Source organism: Mus caroli, unplaced genomic scaffold (genome assembly GCF_978045245.1).
Source record: "Mus caroli unplaced genomic scaffold, Mus_caroli_1 scaffold_9, whole genome shotgun sequence".
Lineage (NCBI taxonomy): Eukaryota > Metazoa > Chordata > Mammalia > Rodentia > Muridae > Mus > Mus caroli.
Window position 1 is genome coordinate 64,403,231 of NW_028227264.1, and position 8,555 is coordinate 64,411,785.

Below are 8,555 nucleotides of genomic sequence, written 5' to 3' on the forward strand. Positions count from 1 at the left end.
TATCACTTCCTATGAAAGTCTAGGGAAATATCATCATCCATCCACAAATCCAACCTTAAGATCTATGACACTCCAGCCACTACTGTATCCTGGATATAAAAACACCTTCTTGGTCTCCTGTACACCAACCTCACAGTTTGACCCTGGAACTATGATAGAATAAAATCTTCCATTTTGATTCTAGCTTATTCCCAGGTCATGGAGCCTCTAGGGACCATTTATTTAACCATTCCTCCCTGGTATCCTAGGGGTCCATAGGTGAATTTCTTTGGTCTGTGTTCCAGGCTCCTGTTTCTGTAGCACATAAAGAGATGAATTTCATTTGAGTGATGAGGCCTACTGCTGCTTACTTCTCTTGGTTTCATGGTCTGACCATGTGAGGATTTCTATAATGACTTCATGGGTCATAGAGATATTGTTTCTACTGGGCACAAGATGGCAAAGACTATACATAGTTGGCCAGTTTTCGTGCCTATTTATTTTGAACTTGAATCAATTGGACATTTATAGCTACTAAAATCAGAATATTTGGGAACTGCAGCGATGACTCAATTACTAAAGTGCTTGCTAAGAAAGGAGAAGGATCTGAGTCCAATGCACAAGACCCACAGAGAAAAAGCCAGGTATGGTAGACTGACGCTGCCTTTGTAATCCTAGCACTGGGAAAGTGGAGACCAGCAGATCCCTGGGGCATCTGAAGAGCTGCAGCACAGCTTGCTCTCCAACCTCATTCACACTCACATATGTGTACCCATGCATATCCACATGCATGCACACAGGGGAAGAGCTTGATATTAACTAGCCAATTTTGTTGTTCTATTTATGCTTGGCATAAGGCTAAATTTTAATAATTTAATCTATATAACACACATACACACATATGCACACAGACACACACACATACATATATGCCTTTCTCTATATATCTACCTATATTGTAATATCCAAAATGAATTCAAGACCACCTAGTACCTTCCCCCTTTAAAAAGGACTTTCCAAATTGTACTAGCAGGCCAAGTGCAGAGCCAGATAAGGAAGCTGGTTGACTAAACAAACATAAAAACATAGTTTTAGTGGTCAAAATGATTAAGCCTGCAGCTACCAAAACAATATTCGCTGTTCTCAGAGAAATAACCATAGCAAGATTAGCAATTCTCCTGCCCCACCCCCACCCCACACTGAATTCTGATAAAGACCACAAACCACCCTGACCTTGTTGTAAGAATTCCCCTGATGTTAATAGCTGTGATGTTAATAGCTGATCCATAAGTTCAAAATGTACTATTACTTTGCTGACCAAATCATAATAACCCACCATGGGGACAAGCAAATTGAGTAACTAGGCCAAAGGGTTACTTAGTCACTATACAAACCAACCAATACCTGAAAGGGTTACTTGCTACACCAATGAAAATCCTGTTGCTCAAATCTGCCCCTTACAAAGGTATAAAAAGTGGTTCTTTCTTTGCTGTGGGTCTCTCCTCTGGCCTGCATGCTGAGAGGGGAGTCCCCAACATGTTGGATCAATAAAAATCCTCATGCCTTTTGCAGTGATGGCGGCAGTCTCTGTGGTCTTTCTGAGTAAGAGTCTTTTGTTGAACTCCAACAATATCAATACATATACATCAATGTGTCTGTGATTACGGGTGTTTTCTACCTCTTCATAGTACTACCAAATCTCTTCCATTAAATGAACTGACCTAATTTAGCCAATGTGTATTCTTAAGAGTCAGAATGTGAAGATAGGATACAAAAAAAAAAAAAAAAATTCATCTTCTGGGAAAGACGTGTTTGTGAGCTCACAGTGGCAGTCAACATTCAGTCATAGAGAGAGGAGGGTCTCACTAGGTCTCACCCCTCTCCAAGAAGTGGTAAGCTATGATTGGTTCCTAGAAGAGAAGGGATCGCTGTGTTTAGTGGTGTAGCCACTGTTAATGTTCCTGACTCATGTTCCTGTAGTCAACTCTAATCGAATACAGTATGGAACTCACTCACACAAAGAGAGATGTAACAGGAGGAGGAAAATGTGATAATACAAAAAGGGACAAGGCAGAAAGGGCCAGAGATAAAAGAGGATAATGAGATGATCGGGATCAAAGTCAATCATATATGCATGTGCTCCGAAGTGGGAAAGAATAAATATTTATTTAACAGTAAGTACATCTATAAGTTAAACATTCTTAGAATTTTCAAACGCTATGAACATTCTAGACTGCCAGGGTGCTAACTATATTGAAACTAGTGGTTTAACATATTCAGCAGGCTTATGTAATGTAGGTAATTTTCTTAAGAAACTGGCTATGTTGTCATTGATATAATAATAATAATAATAAAACAATAAAGTCATGTCTTCAGCAACAGTACAGTACAGGCTTGTATTTTTATTCTGCTTTGTTGAATCTTTCTAAAGTACACAACTTTATTGGCCAAACAAGTAGTACTTCTAAAGACTCAGAGAATAAAAAGAAAAAAAGTGAACTTGTGTTTAATGAAATAGGATGATTATTTTAATTCTATTATTAGGAAAGGAGTGATGTTTTGCAGTTATAGGAGCATAAAGACACTTTCCAAGAGTTTTCAGTAATTTAAAAACATCAGATTGATGGTAAATAAATTAACATGTAGTCATTATCTAACTAGATAATTTCTGAGAAAATCTTGAAACACTAATTGCTAAGCATAACATTAATGTATTAATTTTACCTCTCCATTTGATATGCCACAGAGAGACCACATGAATCTGGAATTCTGGCACTCTGCTCCTCTTCATGTTCGTTGACTATAAGTGATACCAGTGGCTGTAAAAAGTTGTGAGCTGTTTCCTTGAACTCTGTCAGGCCCCTGACAATGCTGGAACTTGTAGGTATTGTGCAATTAATTATCCAGTCTCTAACTAGAAAACGAAAGTGACTTGTGGTTAAAGCTGAAGACAATACCTGGTTTGTCCCAAGAGGAATGGCAAAAGGATTCGATTCTGTATGCAAGGAATGGAGGATGGACCTTTGCTAGGGAAACAAAAACTGGTCAGTCCTAAAGTAAAATGACTAATTGCTGCAGGATAGTTAAGAAGGCACAGAACTGAGTTCGAGGCTAGCCTGGTCTACAGAGTGAGTTCCAGGACAGCCAGGGCTACACAGAGAAACCCTGTCTCGAAAAACAAGCAAACAAAAGAAGAAGAAGAAGAAGAAGAAGAAGAAGAAGAAGAAGAAGAAGAAGAAGAAGAAGAAGAAGAAGAAGAAGAAGAAGAAGAAGAAGAAGAAGAAGGCGGCACAGAACAAAACCTGAGTGAGGAAATAAACTCACCGAAGGTTCTTGAGAAGGGATTTTTATTTAATGGGTGCAAGCTAGGCTACCCATAGTTAAATGAGTTTATCTATAAAGTTATCAAAAAAAAAAACATGTTTAAAGGTTTTCTGTAGCAGTACTCTCAAAAAGGGTCTTGTAAATATTGCTAGAAGTGAGAGGGTCTCCAGACCTCCTCTTTTCTGTTTGTCACAGACCTGGGTGTCTACAGGAAATCCTTTCCATTTGGAAAGCTCTCAGATTTTCTGTCACGTTACCTCCAGTTTTTACATTTGAAAATCTTTCACTGTGACTGAACAGCCAATTATTTTTTCCTGGTGACTCGTGATTCAATCATAATCAGGGGTTCAACTCTCCGGGAGAACTCCATATTGAATTCTGACTGATTTATCTTTTGCACCTAAAATCCCCTTTGAAGTTTTCCCCCAGGGGATGAGGTGGGGGTCAAACCTCCTAGGATTTGTCATTTTACTTTGCAACTTGATTGTATTTTTTCTTTAGCCATAATCACCAGGCATTCCCACACCCCTCTGTGTAACTCAGAAATGGAAATAAAATATTTAATTTTACCTTCCAGATGGATCACTCCAGGATCTCCCATAAATATTCTTATTTTTGTGACAACATAGTCATTATCAGACATTCAGTAGGCAGCAGTGTTTCTCAACAACAGCACATATTAGAAACATTGGTGATGTCACCAAGGTGTGATCTAGGCTGTTCACTGAATTAGATATAATCACTTTAATGGTTCTGGGCTTAACTCTGCAAAGTCAAGGATTAAAAGGAAATTGCTACTGTCTTCAACAGTTTTCAGATTTATCAATGAATGAGGAAGGTTGCTTCCTGTAAGGCCCAGGAAACTGATAACATTCAAAAGCCTGCGTGGGGAATCTGAAATAGATTGTTGAGTTCTTAGCTTTGTATCCTCTATGGTATGGATGTGAGCTCCCCTCATGGGCTTCTGAACACTTGATATCCAGTTGGTGATACTGGTTTGGAAACATTGGAAGTCAGAGCCTCACTAGAAGAAAGAAATGACATCATACTTGCCACATTTTAACCCTCGCCCCAGCCAGAGTTGCCCTACTGTGTTACTGTAGACAGATGTCACCAACCATCACGTTCCTGCTACCCGACTCTGTTCCCATCTCTTGCCTCCTTTTACTGCTCAGATGTGAGGTAGGATAAATCTTTCTTCCCTCAAGCCTCTTCTGTCAGATAATTTATCAGAGTGACTAGAAAATTAACTACAGCACATCTTATACAGAGAAGGCTTTTAAAGTTTCATCGGAGATTCGTTACAAAAGTGCTAACAAAGCAAACTTAAGAAGGCTCACATTAGCCCAGTGGCTGGCATGTTGCCTTTGCTCAGTATTTATTTCTTGGGTGAGTGAATAAATCCCTATCTGCCACTAGCAATTTTACTCTTTCCCAATTCAGTAAATATTTAAAGAGTTAGTACTAGTGGTCCTAGAGCCACTAAAACACGAAACAGAGGCATTACAGAAATCACAGTCTGCATTAACTTTTTGATGCCCACCTGCGCACCAGCATTTCACTTTCTTTCAGTGAATTTCATGTAAACATATTCTTAGAAAAACATGTCTCCTTGGGGACAACAGACCAATCCAAAATGTAAATTCATGTCTAATTCTAGGTGTGTCAGAAGCAGAAAATTCTGTCTACAAGAATGTGTTGAGATGCAAAAAATTAATAAGTAAAAATAGTCTCATAATCACAGATAGAAAAAAATACAGCTTCCGAGTTTCAATTGTCTTTAGCACAACTCATAAATATTTCGTACATATTTTTTTCTTTATAACATGAAGTTTAAACTGGTGGTACAATGAGTATAGAAAATGCCTGTTTAATAGACCTGCCAAAAGGAATTTATGTATGCTATAATAACTCACAGCATATTTCTTTCAGCTTAAAATAAAAACTTAGAAGACAGAAATACATCAAACTTCCCAACAAGTACTTAAAGGATTTGCTTGCTTGTTGCAAATAAATCATTCAAAACAAAATGTTCTTTTTGGTTTAACCTCTGTGTACCTTCCAAGGTTCAATACTCTTGAAGTGTGTGAACTATAATTATACAAAATATAATTAAGTAAAAGTGCCATGATGAAATAATGATCTAAAATTAGATAAGAGATTGCTTGTTATAAATCATATGACTTTGATCATATCTAGTTTAAACATCTCCCTATGCTTACTACCCAAAGAATCTAGACATCCACATTATATGTGTATTGTTTCTATCTGTGATCAGCAAGGAACATTTATTATTTTCCTTACTGTATGTAGGAAATATTTTTTAATTATAAAAATGAATAAATGGCTCTTTGGAACATTATCATTTGCTATTATTTTTGTCTATGGAAAGGCACACACTTTACTATCTTTTATATTTTTCTAATTATAATAGAGAATAAAATTCAGAGAATAATCGATGAAAAGTATGGAAATGGTATCTGTACATACATACCTCATTTTAGCATAGTCAGTGAGTATAATTATTTCATACATCTACCACTTTGTCATCTTATTGTCGACTTGGCTTTCACCTATTTCTTCACTTATGTAAAATTGCTGATATACATATATTATGAAGTGTCTTCTGCTTAGCCTATCCTCTTGGTGTGGCACCACTATTTGCTGATTAATTTAAACATCTTTAATATTTAAGAAGTAATACCAGTCTTCAGATGGTCACTATATTGAGTCAAGGCGTCTATGTTATATCACACATTTGAATTAAATTTTCACTCTCCTCAGCTTTCACTGCAATCCTATATCCTCTTTGTGGGGTAGAGAGGAAAAGACTTATTTCATGTCACTGAGGGAAGTCAGGGCAGGAACTCAGGGTAGGAACAGGAATCTGGAGTCAGGAAACTGAAGTAGACACTAAAGAGGAAAGCTGTTACTGGCCCACTCCTGCTGGGTTACTCAGCTACCCTTAAATACACCGCAAGTCTACCCGCCCAGGTGTGTCACTACCCACAGTGGTCAGGGCCCTTCTACATCATTTATCAATTAAGAAAACCTTAATTGCCTTAACTACATGCCTGCAGGCTAATCTGATGGAAGCAAATCCACTGACATTCCCTCTTCCCAGGCTACAACTCAAGTTTCTGCCAAAGTTGTGCCAAGAAACTAACCAGCATGATCTATCCTTTGTCAAATTTGACACATAAACATTTCACTTTGATCTCTAACCTTTCCTCTGTCTCCCCAAATCATGCTAATATCACAATATAATACAACTATAGAAGTGCCAAAATTTTTTTGAAAAGATTTCTTTAGAAATCCACTCTCTTAACTGTGGGCTCCTATAAAATTCTGTAGCAATGTTTTTACGTCTTCCCTCTTTGAATAATATACACACATGCACATGTATATGCATATACATTTACATACTGTATGCGTGTATGTGTGTATGTATGTATGTACAGGAGCAGAAATCATCTAGAAGGTTAAAAAAGAGATAACCCATCTGGATGCTGACTTTCTGAGGACTTTTATCTAAAAATAATATATCTGAGCACGCTCTCAGCTGTCAGCAAGCCAAAGATGTCCTAGTAGAATTTTTAGCAGTATCCACACCTTGCATTGTGATCATGCCCGACCTGTCTCTCTGCCTGTCATTTGAATGCTGAGAATATGTGAATAAATGTCTACTTCAGTTTCCTGACTCAAGATTCCTATAACTACCCTGAGTTCCAGCTCTGGCTTCCTTCAGTGATAGGCTGTAACCTGTGACACGAAAGAGGACAGAATTGCAGTAAGAGCCAAGGAGAGTGGAAAATTAATTCAAATATATAATATAACATAGAAACCTTGACTCAATATACTGACCATTTTAAGATTGGCATTATTTATTAAATAAAATAAAACCTTTAAAAAAATAAAAACCTTTAAAAACAATTAAAATCTGTAAAAGCAAGTCTTTGCAAGGTCATCCACTGTGAGAGCTAACTGCACCTCTAAAATCTAATTTCCAATCTCAAATACTCCCTGAAAGGTAGTTCTACAATTTTTCCCAGTGGTCTCTTTTTTTAAAAGAAAATGTGGAGTTCTCTAATTTTCTATCTTAAATCCCTATTATTGTATTATTTTGGGAGCTAACACAGAACTGATGTATGCATGTGCCACTTCCTTTTGAGGTCTACCATTTATTTTTAAATTGAAGCCGCAGAGATGCTTTCTCTTCCAGATTTCGTGAGTTTGCATGATTATTACTGAGCAGCAAGAAGTTGTTGACAGCCCCGTGAGTAAATGGAAACGATGGGGGGAAATGCCTGCCATGCCAGACTACATCCTACACCTGCTCTGCAGCCTGAGCCTATGCTCGCAGACCTGCAACACCATCACTGATGCTTGGCCCTACAATCGGCTTCCACACCAAAGCAAACCTGGATTCCATCTATTACAAATTTCACAGTCCAAGGCCTTCATTCAAAAGAATTTCATCTCTTCTTTCTGCCAGGACATGATAAGAAAGCACAATGGAGCAAGGAGATGAGGTGTGCTGGCCCATGCCAGGCATCTGTGGAGCATGCTCTAGGCTGCCAACAAGCCAAGGATGCCCTAGTAAAATTTTCAGCAGTATCCACACCTTGCATTGCGATCATGCCTGACCTCTCTCTCTGTCTGTCATTTGAATGCTGAGAAGCAGCACTGAATCCAAGCATGCCATGTAAGTATGTAGATGGAGGGGGCAGAGATCTAAAAAAAAGGCCAAACATGTGCACACTCCCCTGTAACTCCCTGGATCAAGCCTCTTGAAAAGTACTGTTTCTGTAAACAAAGCTCGTGCTTATAGACTGTAGGTTCTTACTCCAAAAGCAAACAATTCAGAGGTATGCATTCATCAACCCTTAATCATCAAATCCAACTACTCAAAATTATAGTTATTGATGTATTGGAAAAAAAGCCACATTCTGACCTGTGAATCTGTGATGGTTGATATAAAGGTTGGAAGATGTCCAAGGAATGGTAAAAGTAACATCTTGTGGGAAGAAAAACTTAATTTATTTTAACTGATACATAAGAAGATTATATATATATATATATTCAATAATATTCAATTACAAGAGACATTTTTAACATGATACAAACAGTATATAACACAGGTATGTGTTAGAATATATATATAATCTATTTTTGTTGAAAAGATTCAAGATCCTTTTGTTCTAGATTCTCAGATAAACAGTGCACTGCTGTCCTTCGTAGTCACCATAATA

General features: G+C 37.6%; 1 long non-coding RNA gene across 1 annotated transcript; it reads left to right on the forward strand.

The window, feature by feature from the left end:
- Positions 1–1,985: 1,985 nt before the first annotated feature.
- LOC147002666 (uncharacterized) lies at positions 1,986–7,614 on the forward strand. Its single transcript, XR_015048533.1, has 3 exons — positions 1,986–2,153; positions 2,726–2,863; positions 7,526–7,614. It is a non-coding gene; the product is annotated as an uncharacterized LOC147002666 (long non-coding RNA).
- The last annotated feature ends 941 nt before the right edge of the window (positions 7,615–8,555 follow it).